We start from the raw sequence: 20377 nt of genomic DNA, 5'->3' as shown, positions 1-20377 counted from the left end.
CACAAAATACATATGTGAGATACTTTAGATGATCTTGAAGGCAGTAAGGAAAGTAAAACAAATGGCTGAGGCCCTTTTTGGTATTCAGTCAAGGGGAGCCTCTCTGAGGAGGTAAGGTTTGACCTGAGACCTGAAGGATAAGAAAGAATCTGCATGCAAGACTGGTAGCAGAGCATCCTAGCAGAAAGAAGAGCAGGTGCAAAGGCCCTGGGGCAGGATTGCCTCAAGAAATGGAAAGGTCAGTGTGGCTGGAGCCCAGTGAGAGGAAGAGGGGTGCTAGAGGAAGTCTAGGAGGTAAGTAGATCCTTCAAGACAGATATGATTGCTTTTTTTGGGGGGAGGGGAGTGGACTCAGTTTGAACTCAGAGCTTCATACTTGCAAAACAGCCACTCTGCCATTTGAGCCACACCTCTAGTCCATTTTGCTCTGGTTATTTTGGAGATGGGATTTCAAGTAGTATTTGCCTGGCCTGCCCTTGAACTGCAGTCCTCTTGATCTCAGCCTTCCAAGTAGCTAGGATTACAGGCACGAGCCACATGAGCCCAGCTAGGAAATGATTACTTTTAAGGAAAATAAGGTGAAGTGACCTGCTCTGAGAAGGTCATAAAAATGGCAAATCCTTGCCAGAGCCAGGATTTGACACCTTGGCCATCTGAATTGAAAGTCAGGGCTCTCTCCACTGTCCCACTCATCCTGCTTTCTTAGCTAACTACCAAGCCAGGACCCACATGGCAGAGTCCAGTGTCTCTCCTGGAATTTAGCTGCAGGGAGCTCAGCCCGAGCCAGGCTTGCCCCCTTGACTGGCTCTGCCTGTGCTGCTCCTATGACAGTGACAGTCATTCCAACACCCACAGAGTCCTGGGACAAATGCTACAGCAGTGTCCCCAACTTCTCCCTAGGGCGTGTCCCTTCTCCAGGGTGCCATGTTTTCCAGGCAGCTCCATTCTTCTTCCCACCTTTGCTTTTTCTTACAGGGGATGTCCTGCCTCCCCGCCACACACCCCAGAAATCTGAGGCCTTCGTTGAAGGGTCTTTGCCTGTGGTTGTCTTGCTAGTTGGCCAAACCCATGCAAGGCTCTGGATAGGTTAAAATACCTCATTCATTTGTGCCATGTTTTAATGGAGACTCTTTCGTGCATCTGGGGTAGGTGACAGTCACAAGGGAGGAGAGACACCCAAGGCTCCTGTACCTGGTAAGAGAGGTCAACACTGAGTCCATGAATTGCAGAGCCTGTGACATGGTGACGAACACTCTGGTGGTCAGGGAGGAACTTGAGGACCAGCTCTTACTTGAGGAGGCCTTGGAAGACAAAGATGGACCCCTGTGACTCTTTGGGGGATCCACAGTGTGCTCTTGGATCCTTCTAGAACCCAAGAGAACCAGAGTGGTTGGAACAGAATGAAGGGCAGTGGTGAGAAATGAGGTCAGATTGATGACAAGATCAGATCTCCCAGAGCCTGGTCAGCCAAACTGGGAGACTCTGAGCAGAGGAGGCACGCCACGTGACTTCCATAGTGTCCCTTGATCTGCTGTGACAAGCGGAGACTGTGGGGACAGAGGCTGGAGGGAGCAGAGAGAGACCGTTACAATTGCTCATGGGGGTAGCTGGTGAGAAGCAATACTGCAGTGAGCAAGGCAGATATTCAATCAGCAATTCCCTGGTGGACAATTTCATCAAAATGGTGACCAGAATTACAAGAGAATGGTGCACTCTTGAATGCTATCGGATTCTATAACAAGCAACTGGGAGTCGGTTTCCTTTCATTAATCAAACAAGGAAGGTTCCCCGGAAGAAGGGGGACATAAGCTGCAGCGTGAAGGACTGGAAGGAGTTAGGTGAAAATGACAAGGACGTCTCCAGCAGAAGGACGAGCCTGTGCAAAGGGCCTGGGGCAGGAAACAGATGAGTGAGGACAGCCATGCCCCCGAGAACATGCCCTCCCTGGGTTGGCTCACTGAGGTAATTAAGGACCCTCATATTCCATAGAAGAGGTCCACACAGGTAAGAGGGGTGTAGACTTTCCCACTGAGCTAATGAGTCAGAAGGCTGGTGCATCCTGATTAAGAAGATGGTGTGACTTGACTCTCCCAGCCTCCAGGGCCCCTCATTGGGAAGGGCCTGAGAAACCCGTGTTTGCCCCCAAATCCGTATTTGCCCCCAAATCCCTTCCCTTCACAGACAAGGCTGCTGCTATCTTGCAGTAAAGTAAGCAGGTGTTGGGGAGGTGGCATGATGGGGCCTCGAAGGCATAAGGTGGCCTTTTAAAAGCTTAGCAGGCCCTCTCATTGGATCCCAAGTGGACCACACTTGAGAATTAAATAAACAGCATTTGTCAAGGGCTTTTGTGGGCTCCCAGCTGTATTTATTTATAGGTTGGGCTGTTATTTATGGGCACCCGGGCTCCATGTGAAAGCTTGGTTGGAGAGGAGACAGAGGACTCCACGCTCAGGCAGACACTTAAGTATTCACTCTGTGATCACACAATGGATGCTCGCTGCGTTGACCTCCCAGATGTTGGGGGATGGCACACATCAGGGCGGCCTTCCTGGAAATGCTGGAACACTGGTCCCCTCCCTCGAAGAGTCAGGGGACCCCGGGGGACCTTGGAAGGCGCCAGTCCCCAGCCAGACACTGGAACTCCAGAAGAGCGCCATTGCTGCCTCTGGCTCCCAGGTGGGAAGGCCCCATGGTTGCACTGTGAGAGACAGAGCAGGACGTCCTGGTGCCACCAGAATGGATGGAATGAGGTCACCGTGACTGCCTGCCATCCTTGGGGCTAGGAAAAATGGAACGTGCCCGAGACACCTCAAGATGTCACATGGAGTACCACAGCCAAAAAAATACTTAGCCACATATATGGAAGTCTTAAAATGTCCACAGCTAGGGCTCAGTCATTCAAAGAATTCATGAAAAGGAGAAATCCAAGCAATAAGAAAAACAGAGAAAAGAAGAGGGGAGGGAGAGGGAAAAAAAAAAACAGGACAACTCTGTGCCAAAAAAAGATGTTCACAGCCAGGTGTAGTGGTGCACACCTGTAATCCCAGCACTGGGGAGGCTGAGGCAGGAGGGTGGAGAGTTCAAGACCATTCTGGGCTACATAGCAAGACCCTGTCAAAAAAAAGAAAAAAAACAAAAAATACATATATATACACACACACATTCATTGCTTTGTTTTCTGTAAACAATTAGAATTAAAAGCACACAGAAAATCCACATCAAAGGAATGACTTAGTGTGGTCATTGCTAAGTTACTAGAATTTGCTCATAAAAACCTTACAATAATTCCAAGGAAAACTCTGGATGTGGTATTCGTACACTGGTAGTAAACTCAGTTCTTACTGGAACTTTTCTAGAAAAAAAGACTGAAACAAAAACTGCCCCAAATGGTTAGTGTGCTATATTTGCCTGGAAAAAATATACGAGTAATTTAAAAAATTTCTTCTCTTTTTCCTAAATTTCCAAATTCTCTTTGAAATCAGGTGTCAGTTTGGTGATTAAAAATAAGTCGATCAACTCAACATTTAATAAATAAATGAATCGTATTTTCCCACCTTTAAATAAACCTTTTCTTCTTTTTTTTTTTGAGACAGAATCTAGGCTGGCCTTAAATTCATCCTGCCTCTGCCTCCTGAGTGCTGGGATTACAGGTGTACACCACCATGCCCAGCAAAATAAACCTCTTTTTAAGGCATCCAAGGAGGGCTGCACTGCAGTGGTTTGTTTAGTTAATTGGCTTTGCATCACTGTGACAAAATACCTAAGGAAATCACCTTATAAGGAGGAAAAGTTTAATTTTGCTCATGATTTCAGGGGTTCTGTCCATGCTCACTTTGGGCCTGTGGCAGAGTGTGTGGTGGAGGAATATGTTCACCTCGTGATGGCAAGAAAACTGAGAGGAGGGGGCTGGGGTCCCAAAACCCCCTTCAAGGGAACGTGCCCAGTGACCTAACCTCTTTCACTAGGCCCCTCCTCCAAAAGCCTCCACCACCTCCCAATAGCACCACAGGTTGGTGATGACCGATCCTTTATTTAACAAATGAGCCTTTGAGAGGCACTTAAGATCCAAGTATGGTGGTGCACGCCCGTAATCCCAGCTATTTGGGAGGATCATCAGTCAAGGCCAGCCCAGGTAAAAGACCCTGTCCAAAGAACCAACTAAAAGCAAACGGACTGGGGCATGGCTCACGTGGGAGACACCTGCCCAGCAACTGGGAGAAGCAGGAGGCCCTGGGTTCAATCCCTCCTACTGTGAAAAAAAAAATAGTATTATTGAAGTGTTAAAATACATTTATAGCTGTTTGTCCACTACAGAAGCAAAGGAAAGACCTCCCAAATTAAACTGTCAACTCAGGAGCAATAAACGGCAATTTGACCTCTTTTCCGTGTGCGCCTGTTTTCTCCTTGCTCTTGCAAACATCACCCTCTTGGCCACACAAAATCTTCACACCTGTCCCAGCCATTTCCTTCCTCCCAGGAATCTTGCTCTTTGTTTATCTGTCCCTTGTCTGGTAACTGAGGCCCTGTAACTTTTCTTCTGGACTTTCCCTGGCCCACACCTTAGAAATTTCTCCTGGAGCCCAGATAGGAGGCAGAGAGAAGAGAGGACCTGAGTGTCAAGAGCCACCATGTGGACCAGCGTTCCCATCTCCGCACTGTCCCTTCCCCGATGCATGACCTTGCACAAGTCATTTCCCTCCTCCAGGACTGATAAGAGCCAAAGTCATGGGATAAGAGCAAAGTTAAAAACCTCATGGAGCTGGGCACAGTGGCTCACACCTGTAATCCCGTCTACTCATCAAGTAGAGACAGGCAGAACACAGTTTGAGGCCAGTCCAGGCAAAAGTTAGTGAAACCCTATCTCAAAACAACCCAAGTTGGGCATGGGTGATGCACCCTATGATCCCAGCTACTCGGGAGGTGGAAGTAGGAAGATCTCAGTCCCAGGCTGGCCCTCCGCAAAAGCCTGAGACCCTATCTGAAATATAAACTAAGAGCCAAAAGATCTTGGGGCACAAGTGAAGTGGTTCAGTGCTTGCCTAGCAAGTACAAGGCCCCAAGTTCACTTCCCAGTGCCACCAAAACACAAAAGAAAGAAGAGCAATGGCACAGATTGGCCACTGAGAGCACACCAGGCCCTGTGCACCTGCCTCCCACACAGGAAGCCATTGAAACCTCACCACAACCAAATGAGGTGCTTTCCTCCATCACGGATGAGAACGCGGACCTACAGGTGTCAGCAGCCCTTATGTGCGGGGTTCACCTGATCTCATTCCATGCGCACAGCTCGCCTCCTGCTCCTTTCTTATAGCCGTTATTTTGTTTTTTATTTTTTTAAGTGATTTCTTTTCTTTATTTTGTGCTGGGTGCGGGTACATTGTGGTATTTACAGAAGTTCTTCTGAGATTCACCCCCTCCACCATCCTCCTTCGTCCGCCCTCCCCCATTCCTGGAACAGTTTCAACAGGTTTCATTTTTCCATTTGCATACATATGGCACACAGCACTTGCACCATATTCACCTCCCACACCCTTTGCCTCCTCCCCTCTCCCCCCACAAGACCCGTTCTGCCCTCCTGTTCTCCAAAAGGACATTTATGGTTGTTTAAGACGGCTACACAGGGAGTTTCCGTGTGACATTTCCACGTATGTATTAGAACCCGAATTGGTTCATCCCCCCCACTTTTCTCCTTTCTACCTTAGTCCCCTCCTTATAGTGATTTCAACAGGTTTAAACATTCCATATTCAGCCAGGAACTGGTGGCTCACGCCCGTAATCCTAGCTACTCAGGAGGCAGAGATCAGTAGGATCGCGGTTCGAGGCCAGCCCAGGGCAAATAGTTCCCAAGACCCTACCTGGAAAAAACCCATCACAAAAATAAGGCTGGTGGAGTGGCTCAAGGTGAAGGTCCTGAGTTCAAATCTCAGCACCACAAAAAAAAATTCTACTTTCATTCTTTTATAAAAAGTACATCAGCCATATTCACCTTCTTAACTTCCTTCTCTCACCCTCCCTCTCTGTATGTGACCTCCCTGTAGCGTGACCTGGTTTTCAGAGTATTGCTGTATTTATTTTAGGTCTATATCCCACATATGGGAGAAAGCATTCAGTCTTTGACTTTCTGAACCTGTGTAACTTCACTTAAAGATGACGTTCCCCAGTTCCCTCCATTTACCTGCTGTTCCCATTTCCTAGACAAGACCACTGAGGCTCCGGAGGGCAAAGGGTTTCACCACATTCTCCAAACTTGTAGGCAGAGCAAGCAAGACTTTCATTTGAATATCTCTGTCCCCAAACCTCTTAGTTACATGGGTGCTTGGTGACATTTGCTAACTTGTGGCATCCAGGCAAAGAAAACAGAGACTGTGCTGACCCGGGTCAGGGTGGCCCAGACTTTCCCAGGACGGGGTAACCCCATTCTGAAAACTCTCCCTACCACCAAGCCAGGGGTCTGGAGACAGGGCGAGCTTGGGGTATGGGGACATTGGTGTCAGCTGCCACACATCTGAAGTCATGACTAGTGTCATGATGCAATCCAAGTGACCCCCTGCCCTTCCTCCAGTGGCCTTGGGGAGGTCGTAAAAATAGGTAAGGAGGCAGAAAGAAGTTGGGTCCCAAACCTTGCTGGAGATAAAAAGGTGGTGTTAACCACAGCAAGCCAAGTGTCCTCTCTGTCCTTGGCGGCCCCCCAGGAAGGAAGTGAGGGGCAGGGGGTGCTGTGTTGGATGCTCTCAGATTGACTAACCGACCATGGACGTCCTGAGAACAGATGGGACACAGCCACCCAGGCTGATGGTGAGGCAAGCCAGCGGGACTGAGTCATTTGGTTGGAACCAAGCACATTCAGCCGGCCATGAGGCTGGGGGAGGGGCCGGGCCAGTTGGTTTCCATTAAGCTCGGTGGCCTGAGAATTCCATGCGTGTGGAGACGTGCCGGGACCAGCCTGTCCTGGAGGCCACCGCACCAGAGCCCCTGGTGCGGCCTGAGAATGTCCCTCCTCCCAGCCAGTGACGCAAGGGACGCTCGTGTCCCCAGTGGGCTTTGAGAGAAAGAAGTCACCAGGAGGCCTCGGGGCTGCCAGGCCTCCATCCATGCAATTGTGCAAAGCTTCTCCTGGAAGAGGCTATTGGGTAATTAGTGACATTTTTAAAATACATGTCAACCACACGAAACCATGTTTACACAGTGTTAAGGAACTGACTTCAAACCGCAGAAGTGAAAGAACTCAGCAAAGACAGAAAAAGTCAGGCCCAGGAGGGCAAAAGGCAGGCGACTTCTCTTTGAAGCTTGGTGGACTCGCTCACAGACTGGTGGCTGTTTTCTCTGGGATCTGAGGACCTACTATGTGCCTGCCACTGACCTAGAGGCCGGGGATAGAAGAAGGAGCCTAATTCAGTACTCCAGGACACCGGCATGGTTGTGGCGAACACTCAATAATTCAATCCACAAACATTGACTGAGAATCTACTGTGTGCTCTACAAGTGACTATAAAGTAAGGAAAGGCCTAACCTCCTGAGGGTTCCCAGTTCTGTCTCCCACAGGACCTCAGTGCCACCTGTCCTACATCCAAGGAATGGGCCACTCTCCCAGGGTGCAAAGGTGGACTCAGACCAGGCTTTTCCCACACACAGTCACAGTCCTCGGGTAGCTTTCTTCTCTTATATAATATTATCTTCCCTTCTGTCGCTTGTCAGAAATAGGCTGAGCTGCTACCTGTGACAGACACAGGATGAAGCCCTGAGGAGTCAGGAGTGAACAGATGCGGTCTTGTCCCCACCCTGGACTCAGAGGACGATGCCTGTGGAAAGGCCCATGGGGGACTTAAACTCTGCGAGGGCCCCGAGGGGGGCTGGGCCTTAAGGAATGACACACGGGTGGCCCGGGGAAGGTGGGAGGGGTGGTCAGGCCCCTTGGAGCAGAGTCAGCGAAGACACAGAGGCAGGAAAGGGCAGGCGATGGGTATGGAGCGAGCTGGAGGCCGAGCAGCACCTGCGTCCTCAGCCAATGGGGACCATGGTGGGATCCTGGGTCAAGAAGTGACACAAGAAGGAACAGAGGCCATCTGGCACTCTCCAAAAGCAATGGGAGACAAGAGAAATGAAATATTGAACGGAGCATCCCGTAAGATGGGGTGGAGACTGGTGACTAGAGGCAACCTGGTCATTCCAATAGCACCCTGTGAAGGACAAAGGCCAGGGACGGTGGACACACAGTGCAGGATGAGCCACAGGGAGGGTGGCTTCACATCCCCGAGCCAGCCACCCGGGCCACTTAGTGCCTTTTGCACTCAGCTCACCGGCCACTCCCTGGACCTGTAACGACACAGTGTCCCACTAACATATGTCGTGTTATTAACTAGGATGGCCACCGCCTTTAATTAAGCACAGTTCATCCGGGCGCCATTCCAGATATTTTACGTGTATTAATTAGTCACGTAACCCTCATCTGACATTGCCCACCCCATGTGCAGGTTCCCCCACTTAACCCCACCTCAGAGATGAGAAAAGCAAGACCCAGAGAGGGCAAGTCACTTGTCCAAGAACACACAGCTGGTCCCTGTGGATGAGGCCAGGTCTAGGAAACAGGAACGCCATTCAGCCACTTGGCACCACTCAGCAGGAGGTCACAGGCCTCAGAGCTGAGGACTCAGGACTGAAGTCACTGCTGAGTTATCTTGAGCAGACGACGGCCACACTTCCACCTCTGTGTGCAAATCACTACAGATCGGGAGGATGGAGACAACCCATCCCGTTGCCTTACAGACTCCGTGGGGCAGGGGGTCCTGCAGAGCTGGGCTCCGGGTCCTCTTTCAAGTTCATTGGCAGAATCGATCGGTCTATCGTGGGGAGGGCTGAGGGCCTCCATTCCCAGAGACCACCTGCAGCCCCCTGCCCCTCGCTCCTCCAGGGGACTCTCCACCCTAGCCACTCGTACGACACACGTCTGGCCCCAGGCTGTGGGATGGGGCCTCACGCAACATGACTAAGTCCCAGCAGTGATGTCCGCCGTCTGTGACAGTTTCTATTGTCTGGAAACGAGTTTCGGATCCCACCCGCGCTCGGGGAGGTGGGTAGATTCAAGGACACAACTCGGGGGTGGGGTCCTTAGAGCCTGTCCACCATGTGGGTGAGGGAGCGAGTGCTCAATTTTAAAACTGGAGGACCAGGCAGAGCGACTGACTGCCAAAGCAGACAGAGGATAACCAGCTCAGGATTTGTGGGCTCAACTCTTTCTGGGGTTTCCCTGGCCTCCCTAGTTGGACCATGGATATTCTGGCATTCCCCATAACAACCTACTTCTAGGACCCTCACCCGCTATAGCTACCCTGCCCACAAAACAGGGATCGTGTCCTCAATTGACAGAACGTGATGGCCTAGGAAGAGTCTAGGCATTACTGAGCACCTACTGTGTGCCAGACTTAGTCCAAGACCTTTATATGGCTTGTGTCACTTAATTCCATGCAACCCCCCAAAACTTTGACTATCACTGTTCACATTTTACCAAGAGAAAACTGAGGCTCAGAGAGGTTAAATCACCTGACAAGGTCACACAGCTAGTGGTGGTGGAAACAAAATGCAAGATCAGGAAGAGCCCAGCTCTTAACTGTTTAACAAAGCAAATTCCCACACTGAGCCCAGACACTGGTTAACTGTGATTGTCATTATTTATTTGACGCTGTCTACTTCTGTTATGGAGTCCCCTTTCATTCCGTTCCTCCATCAGAGTCTGAAGAGGAACATTTTCCTAACTCTCTATACTCCCAATATCCAACACAATGCCTGCACACAGTGGTACTCAATAAATGCTGACTTGCATTGAGCTGTGTCTGGATTTGCAAAGGACTCCCACCACAGTGGGGTAGACAGGAAGCCATGACCCCCATTTTACAGATAGGAAATGGAGATCCCCCCCCACCAAAAAAAAAGAAAAAACTGACTTGGTTAATTATACACCACTGATAACCGGATCTGAACTCAATTGTCCTGTCTCTGCCGCAGAGCGCTTGTGCCATCCCCAAAGTGACAGTGACAGTCACAGCTATGCAGTGCAGCTATGATGGTAACCACCTCCTGAGAGGGAGGTGGTAAGAAACATGCATGTCTTACCTCACATTCCGATTTGCAGATTTAAAACACAAGGTTCAGAAAGAAGAAATTACCCTCCTGAAGTTTCCCAAGTAGACTGCAAAGTGGTCCAAACCTTTGACCACTTCCTGGCCTCACACACTTTGCAATGTCACTTTGTGGCTATCACCCATCAAGAAGCGAAATTTAAAGCCAGGTGTGGTGGTGCACACCTGTAATCCCAGCACTCAGGAATGCTGAGGCAGGAAGATCACAAGTTTGAAGCCAAGCCTGGACCACACAGCAACACCCTGCCTCAAAAATAGCTGTTTCTAAAAAATGAAGTTTATTTTCCAAACTCCCAAATAGAATGAGGCAGAAGTGCTGATGGGCTGGCTTCACACACAGGACTCAGGAGACCTCATGGAGCAGAGGTGACCTGCAGGGTCAAACCAGCCCAGCCCGGCCAGTCCCAAGCTGGCGCGGAAGCTGACTGCCAAGGCCTGAAAGACCCCAGCTGAGTCTGACCTACACCAGGGCAGCCCCCAGTCCACCTGCAAACGTACGGGCTACACAGATGTTCCCGCCGTAGCGCTGGGTGGTTTGTTACACAGCAGCCGCTAACCCATACACCCAGCGTCAGGTCGAAACCCCAGTTCCCTCTCACTCTCTGTCTTGCTCCTCCATAGTCATCTGTCAGATCCTCAGGAGAGACTCAGGTCCCAAGCCTCCCCGCCACGGCCTCCTTCTCCTCCAAGCTCGTTCTGCCTCGCGACGGGTCAGCTGGGAGGTGAATGGGTGCTGACTCCATCGCTCGTGAGCACCCCGGCCTCTTCCCATCCTGCAGCCATCAGCCTAGCGATTCCATCACTCCCGACATCGAAGGGGAGATGGATGGAGAATTTACAAAGGCCAGTAGTGCTGGTCCCCTGCAGGCCGCACAACCATAAACCCTGACCCACCCTCCACACCAGTGCCCGCCACTGCCCACTGAAGTTCCGAACCACGGCCTTCATCCACAGCCAAAAGCCACGTATGAAATCCCCCCGACCTGGCAGAGAAAGCCCTCATTAGCACAAACCAGGGTAATTAATGTGGGTGCCCCAACTTTTCCATTCACTTACTATGTGGCCTGGGACAAATCCCTGTGCCTTCCAGCCTCAGTTTCCCCTTTTTGAACTGGTGGGTTTGGATAACCTAAAAGGATCTCTCTCTGTCCTCCATTTTCAGAAGTTTGCTGTATGGCTTAAGAATCTCCTAGGAACATCCCGGGTGACACTGCTTGTCGGTAAGCACATGAAGAAAGGGTATTCGTGTGCCCTGCAGGTGGCCTTATGAGTTGGTACAGCTTTTGCAGGTGACAGCTGGACACGATGCATCAAGAACTCTTTAAAATATCTATGCATAAATACATCACAGACGCACGGATCCAGGAAGTGATCCCACCAGAAGACAAAGTAGGTATGCGGTTCTCAGCAAGCAGCAATTTTGTCCCCAAGTAAGGGACATTTGGTGGTGTCTGCAGTCATCTGGGAGCACTGGTGTCCAGGGGGTAGAGGCCGGGGAGGCCACCAGACATCCCATGATGGACACAACAGCGCCCACCACAAAGAACTCTCTTGCCCAAAATATCAGGAGTGTCACCGTTGAGACACCTTGATATAGAAAAAGGGTATTCACCCCAGTGTTGCCTCCGGAGAAAGAAAATATAGCATTTTAAATTGAACCAAATGGGGCCGGGTGTGGTGGGGTACCCCTGTAGTCCCAGCTACTCAGGATGTGGACATTGGAGGACCTGCAGTCCCAGGCCAGCCTGGGCAAAAGTGCAAGACCCAGTCTGAAAAAACAAACTAAACACAAAAGGGCCCAGGTGGGGCTCAGGTGGTAGAGCACCTGCCTAGCATTAGCAAGGCCCTGAGTTCAAACCCTAATACTGCCACAGAAAAATAAGCAAATAAAAAACACCTTAATGCAAAATAAAAGGGAATTAGTTAATAATGTGTGTTAAACCTGCCTAAAAGAGATTCAATGCAAGCATAAAAAGATGGAGAGTTTTGTGACCTGGGCTCTGGAGACAGACCCAGGTTCAAATGTTACTCCAACCACATGTGACATGATTGACTTTAGGAAAGTCTCTACCTTCCTTGGCCTCAGTTTGCTTGGCAGAAAAATGGGTCTAAGAGTCATTGCTCCTCACAGGGCTTTTGTGGTACTCCATGAATCACGTGGGGAAGAATCTGACTTGTAGTTCATATTCATTTTTGTTTGTTTTTTGATGGTACTGGGGTTTGAACTTAGGGCCTCACCCTTGCTAGGCAGCTGCTTTTTTACCTCTTGAGCCACTCCACCAGCCCTCTTTTGTGTTGGGTGTTTTCAAGATAGGGTCTTGAGAACTATTTTCCCCAGGCTGGCTTTGAACTGCGATCCTCCTGATGTTTGCCTCCCAGGTAGCTAGGATTACAGGTGTGAGCCCCTGCACCCAGCCCAATTCATTTCTGGCCCCTCTATGGGTTTGGGTTTGCAATCTGAGAAAATAACACAGAAAAAGTAAAACAGCCAGGCCTGGCAGGATGAGCCAGAAGCTAACTGAAAACAAGGACTGCAGACTCTGCCCTCGTCACCTAGTGACAGCTGTGTGACAAAAGCCTCAGACGGGGACTTGTTTACAAATGGCCTGTGCTGCATGCCTCACACATGTCAGCCATCGCCGCCTTGCAGCCACCCTGGGAAACCATTAGCACCATCCCCATTTTTCAGATGAAGAAACGGAGGTTTAGAGAGTAAGTGATGCCAGCGAGCTGGCGAGCCAGCCCTGTCTGAGGCCAGGGCCCCACACTGGACGACTGGTTCTGTTGGTCAGAGTTCCAGGTCACGTCGGGATGGAGTGGACAAGACATCCTGTCATCCCAAAACCCCCAGCCCAAGGCCAACAGGAATGGTTGGTCTCCCTCCTGGGGTCAAGGATGACTGTACGTCTCTGATTCTCCTAAGGCCCAGTGAGGGAGAGTGTAAGAGTGTGAATGTGCAGCCTTTTAGGGGCTTAGAGGCTTTCAGACTCGGAGAAAATGAGGAGCAGGGAAATAGGCAGGTACTCATGGCCAAAGCATCAGAAAACACGGCCCTGCCACAAAACCTGGGTTCTTTTGTTATCCCTAAGACTAAATAGGATGGAGAGAAATTTTTCTCCAAAAGTCTGTCTTCCCAATCCTCCAGCCGTCCAACCACCCATCCATAACATTGTATCAGGGTTCACTGCCTAGGTTTGAATACCTGCTCTGACTTCCTTGCTGTGTGACTTTAGTTAAACGATTGACCTCTCTGAGCCTCAGCTTCTTCATGTATAAAAATGGGGATATTACTGGGAACCCCTTCTCAGAACATAGAAATGATTTATAACGAGGCTTTGGCATACTGAACGTGTCCTAGAAATATGGGTTAATATTTTATTAACGCTCCTTTGTGAATGCATTTATTTCGTTCAGTAAAATTAACTAAGCGTACATCCCTGGCATGCAAGACATTAAGAGCGAAAAAGTGCCGTCAGCTCCTTCCTGCTTCACTCGCACATGAAAAAGCCCAGATTCCAAACACAAGTGAGTTAATAACCAAGTCCTTCCCTTCTGAAGTTGAGATTAAAGAGAGAGAGAAGCAAAAAAATAACGACAGGGACAGGCTGTGCTCTCGCAAGTGCACACACCCCGGGCCGCTCGGGCGGCTATAAATCCATCTCCTGGGGAGCCTCCTCCTAGCAGGCACGGCGACCCTTCGGAACAGGCAAGATTCCCCCAAACTGGCTGTAATTACCAACCAGCTAATTATCCACCAAGCCACCTCCCCACGTACCGTGCCTCAGAATAAAAAAGGAAGAAAGAAAAGGACCCTTCCTGCCTCCTGTCCCCACAGCCTCCAGCCTCCATCCAGGACGGCCTCCGAGGCGGCTGCAAAAATGTCCCCCACCCCACCGCAGAACAAAGCCAGGCTGCCAGGCCGGTGTGCCAATGCCAAATTGCTTTGCGTTTTTGTCTCTCTGAATTAGGAGCCGTGAAGAGAAGACCACCCAAAGCCACCAGCACAAAATAGTCTCTGTCACAGATGGGTGGGCAACATTTGCTGTTGCTCATTTGCTTTGCTTTTCCTTTTTCTTTTCCCCATAAGAGAGTGAGCATCAAGTCTTTTTTGTTGTTGTTTTCCTTTTTAAAAAATGGATGAAACATATGAAGCCAAGATCTCGACGCCCAAAGGAAATAAGGAGCACGTCCCCTCTGGAACCATCCTCGAGGCCGCAGGGCTTGGCGCACAGCCTCCCGCACCTGCAGGTGACCAGTGCATCCTGTGAGCTCCTCGCAGGTCCCCAGCCTGCAGGACCCCACTAGGCTGAGGCCTGGCCACCTTCCAAATCCTAGATTCTGTAACAGCTAACCCAAGCCTCCACCCTGTGCCTTCCTCTGGGCAGTCACTCAACCTCTCTGGGCCTCACTTTGTCATCTGTAGAATGGGGACAAAAAAAGGTCCTACTACTTTCTGTGGTTGTTGCTGGGATTACATGAGGTAACGCCTAGCATGGTGCTCAGCACCTGTATGGGCCCCGTGAACGTGACCTACAGTTAAGTGACCTGTCTCCTTTCTGCCTCCGTCCGCACAGACTTAAAATGGGGATCCTGTGGGAGTTGTAAGGATCAGATGGCAATGACTGAAGGTATATTTTGTGCCAAGAACTGTGCTGCACGGTCTCTGTGCATGATGTCATTGCGCTATTATAATCCTGGGGAAACTCAGCAGTAATGGGGGAACTGGGCTCAAAGGAGACGAGGCCCCAAATTGCCAGATCGGCAGATTGGATGAAAGAGTGCCTCCCCATAGGACGAGAGCACACAAGAGCCTCCTGGGTGGTTCTTGTGTTCCTTCCTCCCACGTTCTCTGAACAACCTGTGTGCAACACGGCCCTCCGCTCAGGATTGGGATGGCCGAGAAGCAGACCTACTGCCTGTGATGGCAAACAATGTGCGGCCTCGGTTACCAGAGTGTGGTGTCCTCGGTCACGTGGAGATTCGGTGAATCACTTCTGCACTCTCAGCAACTTGGTTATACTGAGCAAATCAACTGACTCAAGTTCATTGACATCACACAAGAAAGGTTACCACCATCATCCCCTCCACCACTGCCGCAATCACCACCTCCACCTCCACCACCTCCACCATCTCCACCAACTCTACATCTCCACCATCATCACCTCCACCATCTCCACCATCATCACCTCCACCATCACCTCCACCATCTCCACCATCATCACCTCCACCATCATCCCCTCCACCACTGCCGCAATCACCACCTCCACCATCATCACCTCCACCATCTCCACCAACTCTACATCTCCACCATCATCACCTCCACCATCTCCACCATCACCATCTCCACCATCATCACCTCCACCATCATCACCTCCACCACCACCACAATCATCACCTCCACCATCATCACCTCCACCATCTCCACCAACTCTACATCACCACCTCCACCTCCACCACCTCCACCACCTCCACCAACAACTCCATCTCCACCATCATCACCTCCGCAATCACCACCTCCACCTCCACCACCTCCACCATCTCCACCAACAACTCCACCATCACCATCTCCACCATCATCACCATCACCATCTCCACCATCATCACCTCCACCATCTCCACCATCATCCCCACCACCACTACCGCAATCACCACCTCCACCTCCACCACCTCCACCATCTCCACCAACAACTCCATCTCCACCATCATCACCTCCACCATCTCCACCATCATCACCTCCACCATCTCCACCATCATCCCCTCCACCATCTCCACCATCATCACCTCCACCATCATCACCTCCACCATCATCACCTCCACCATCATCACCTCCACCACTACCACAATCACCACCTCCACCACCTCCACCATCTCCACCAACAACTCTACCATCACCATCTCCACCATCATCACCATCACCATCATCACCTCCACCTCATCACCTCCACCATCATCCCCTCCACCACTACCACAATCACCACCTCTACCGCCACCACCTCCACCATCTCCACCAACAACTCCATCTCCACCATCATCACCATCACCATCTCCACCATCATCACCTCCACCATCACCTCCACCATCTCCGCCATCATCACCTCCACCATCATCACCTCCACCACTACCACAATTCTCACCTCCACCTCCACCACCTCCACCATCTCCACCAACAACTCCATCTCCACCATCATCACCTCCACCATCATCACCTCCACCATCATCACCTCCACCACTACCACAATCACCACCTCCACCTCCACCACCTCCACCATCTCCACCAACAATTCTACCATCACCATCTCCACCATCATCACCTCCACCATCATCACCTCCACCACTACCACAATCACCACCTCCACCTCCACCACCTCCACCATCTCCACCAACAACTCTACCATCACCATCTCCACCATCATCACCATCACCATCTCCACCATCATCACCTCCACCATCTCCACCATCATCACCTCCACCATCATCACCTCCACCATCATCACCTCCACCATCATCACCTCCACCTCCACCACCTCCACCATCTCCACCAACAACTCCATCTCCACCATCATCACCATCACCATCTCCACCATCATCACCTCCACCTCATCACCTCCACCATCCTCACCTCCACCATCATCACCTCCACCATCATCACCTCCACCACTACCACAATCATCACCTCCACCATCCTCACCTCCACCATCTCCACCAACTCTACATCACCATCTCCACCATCATCACCTCCACCATCACCTCAACCACTACCACAATCACCACCTCCACCATCCTCACCTCCACCTCCACCACCATCACCACCACCACCTTCACTATCTCCACCACTAGCAACTCTCCCATCACCACCACCACCACCACCATCACCTCCACCATCATCACCTCCACCACTACAACCATAACCAAGTCCACCACCATCACCTCCATCATCTCAACCACCACCATCACCACCATTGTCACCATCATCACCACCACCATCACCACTGCCAACTCCACCATTCTCATCACCACAACCTCAACTATTGCCATCACCCCACCATCACCCCTGCTACCACCTCACCATCCTCACCACCACCACCGTTACTATCACCCATCACCCAGGCCACCACTGGTACCACTGCCTCCTCCACCACCTCCACTGTCACCACCCTACTACTGCCACGTCTACCATGACCACCCTCCAGAAGGCCTTACCTAAGAGAAATCTAAATTTGGAGACAAGGAAGGGTTTGCTGAGCAGCAGGACAATCGGACGCATTAACAACGCTCATGAGATGAAACCACGTGGGACCCCATCCATAATCTCTGGAAGTATGGAGCTTTTCTCCCACAAGTGCTCGGCTTCCTTTACAGCCTCTGAACCGCACTTTCATCCAAGCCAGGTGTGTGTTGAAGACAGGAGGAGATAACAGGTGCTGCTCAGAAAGGGGCTCAATGGCCTGGTGGTGCCTGAAGGAAGAACACAGGTCTTAGAGTCAGACAGCTGGGCAACATTGGACCAGAGGCACAACCTCTCTGATCCTTGCTTTCCTCATTTACAAAACATGGGTAACAGTGTCTGTCTTGCAGATTTGAACTGCAATCACTTGAGCACAGTGGTCATCCCCGTGCCTCTCCTATGTGAAGTTCTCACTAAATACACTGTCACACTACAGAGGCTTTTTCTCCAAACACTTCCACAGTGCAGCTCGATTAGATGCAAGGTGGCAGCTCTCTGTCCCACGGCCTTCATCAGAGAAGTCCTTGCTGGACAAATGAAGACATCTGGAGGGGTTAAGATGAAGAATTCTGGCTGCGGGTGTAGCTTGGTGGTACAGTGCTTCCCTAGCATGCACAAGGCCCTGGGTTCAATCCCCAGCACCAGAGAAAATAGAAGTCAGTAAATAAGTAAGACGAAGATATCTTGTTTGCATTGCAAAAAAAGCTATAAATTGCAGAATGATCAGCTGTCCAAAAATCACACACCTCCTGAGAGAAGTAATCTTTCACAAAAGGCTCGTGTGGCATGACAGGGGAGGGCTCAGTCACCATGCAGCCATGTGGGCTGACAAGTCCGACTTTTTGCTATGTTTCATGTATAGATAGGTCTATATGCAACCTCGACCCTCATCTAACAACTCTCATCGCTTCACCAGCTCTGCCTTCGTCATTACCATCACTCCATATGACATAGGTACACACATACATATGTAGGTATATATATGTGTGTACACACATAAACACACATTTCCTCCATGGGTCAAAAGAAACCTTACTTCTTGATCTTGAACATCTTATTTTCCTAACAGATCCAGAGCACAGGGTTTATTTCCATGGAATAAAAAGAAAATCCACTCCCAGACCTGGCATAGTTGTGTGTATCTATAATCCCAGCTCTTGGGAGGATAAGGCAGGAGGGTTGAGAGTTTGAGGCCTCTCCTTTGCAAAGGAGCCCTTCTTCTCCTCCCTCTCCAGCTAAGGGATGCAGGCTATGACTGCCAGGGTTTCTTCCGCTTCTGGAGGAGGGGCTCGGCCTTGCTGGGTAACTGCATGGAGGGCAGGAGAGGTTATTTCTGATGCTCCACCAAAGGAAGGGAGGAAACAGCACCAGAAAGAAGAATGGAGAACAGGATCAAGGCACAGAGATGGGGGAAGAGAAACCCTGGGAAGAGGGTTTGGTGGAGGACGGAGTTGCTTCTGAGAAGCTTGGGAGAGGGTGGCTGCAGAAGATTTGGGGAGATGGTGAGGGAGGAGGAGAGGGGATTCTAGGCTTTGGGAACTGATGCCATTTGAAGATTTCATGAAAAATGGGGGTGTGGTGGAGAAAGGTTGAAGGAAGCCCTGTAGGTTACATTTCTTCAAAAGCAACACTAAAATTTCTGCACTCCAGTTTTGATCAAGCTGATCGCATTTGCAGATAGCAATTTTTAAAATATTACTTAACTTGGCAGAACAAGGAATTGGTGTCTACATTGGTCGTTCCCCTCACCCCCCACACCCACCCCATTATTAGAATTGCTTTGCTTGTGGCATTTCGAAGTTTATGAAGCGTTGATCTGGCGCACAGACTTCACTTCTCTCCTTTGTTCTGGATATAAGGGGGTCTCTTCCTCTCTTCCTACAGGGACATGGGACATTAGCCACCTTGTGAGCTTAGTTCAATTGCCATAATTTTAAGAGTGGGTTATTGACTTACGATCTCAGGTTTGAGGATGGTGGAAGCAGAGGTTAGTGGTTCATATTTGGGACCATCTTCTGCAGAGCAGGCACAGACTGAGGGGCTCTGTAGGCAGGAAAGGCGATCGTGGGTCATTTGTGAAATTCTGAATGTGGGGGAAGGAAAGAGGAAAGGGTCAAGGATGACTCCCAAAACTTTGTCCTGAATTACTAAAAAGACTGTGGGACGTTTCTTAGGCTGAGGAACATTACAAGAAGAGAAAATTAGGGGAGAGGGGTAAATAAGTTACATTTTAGACCACTCTCCCAGTGCTGAGAGATAGCCAAGTGGAAGATTTGAAATTCAGGAGAGACACAGAACAAGAAACCGGCATTCAGATGTCAACCCTGCAGATGGTTCCAGACAAGACTTCACTTTGTAGCAAGCCCGGCCTAACATCTCACCACCCTCATGGTCCAAGTTTGGAAATCTTGTCCCTCTTCCTCTTAATCTCTTGTCATTTCACTCTCATAACAATCTTAATAATAAAGATGATGATAGCTGACGTCTCTCTACAGGACCCGTGGTTTTCAAAGCAGCTTTGAGTCCCAGAGCCCATCTCTGTTGCACAATTGTTTGGGTTGTGAGTGACAGAGAACCAATTCAAAGTATCTTAAGCAAAACGAGAATACACTGGATGAATGGAGTGTCTGCACAGGTCCTCCTGGACAGACAAAATCAGCAAGACAGTCAAGAAATGTATTAGGGAGAGGCCTGGGGAAGGTAAAGGGAGAGGGCAGGAGAGCCTGTGGGCCATGACACAAGTCTGACGCCTGGCAAAGGAGAGACAGAGAAGGGGGATTGGGTAGGTGGAGCCATGGAAGTGTCAGGGAGGCCATTGGGAAGTCCTGGAGCAATGACATCCATCAGAAGGAGATCCACTATGGGCAGATAACGCCCTGCTCCAGGTCCCCCACCATGCTCAGTCACTCGCTAAGCTGAGAGCCAGCAGGGAGGGTGTGACTTTGGAGTGGACGCTGTGGCAGATCTGGGATTGCAGGAGTTGGGGTTTTCCAGCTATAATTGTGGTGGCTACAGGGTT

At 50.3% G+C, this 20377-nt stretch overlaps 1 long non-coding RNA gene across 4 annotated transcripts in view; it reads right to left on the bottom strand.

Moving 5' to 3' along the window:
* The window catches only part of LOC141418781 (uncharacterized), a 45065-nt gene that overhangs the window by 2994 nt on the left and 21694 nt on the right, over positions 1 to 20377 (bottom strand). For all 4 annotated transcript variants that reach the window (XR_012443419.1, XR_012443417.1, XR_012443418.1 and 1 more), the window contains 2 exons: positions 19315 to 19441; positions 17334 to 17588 (listed from right to left, as the gene is read on the bottom strand). This is a non-coding gene — a long non-coding RNA (uncharacterized lncRNA). The remainder of the gene's footprint in view (positions 1 to 17333; positions 17589 to 19314; positions 19442 to 20377) is intronic.

The sequence above is a fragment of the Castor canadensis genome, chromosome 18 (genome assembly GCF_047511655.1).
Source record: "Castor canadensis chromosome 18, mCasCan1.hap1v2, whole genome shotgun sequence".
In the NCBI taxonomy this organism is placed as follows: domain Eukaryota; kingdom Metazoa; phylum Chordata; class Mammalia; order Rodentia; family Castoridae; genus Castor; species Castor canadensis.
Note: the sequence above shows the minus strand (reverse complement) of the source record. Positions and strands in the feature narration are given on the sequence as shown.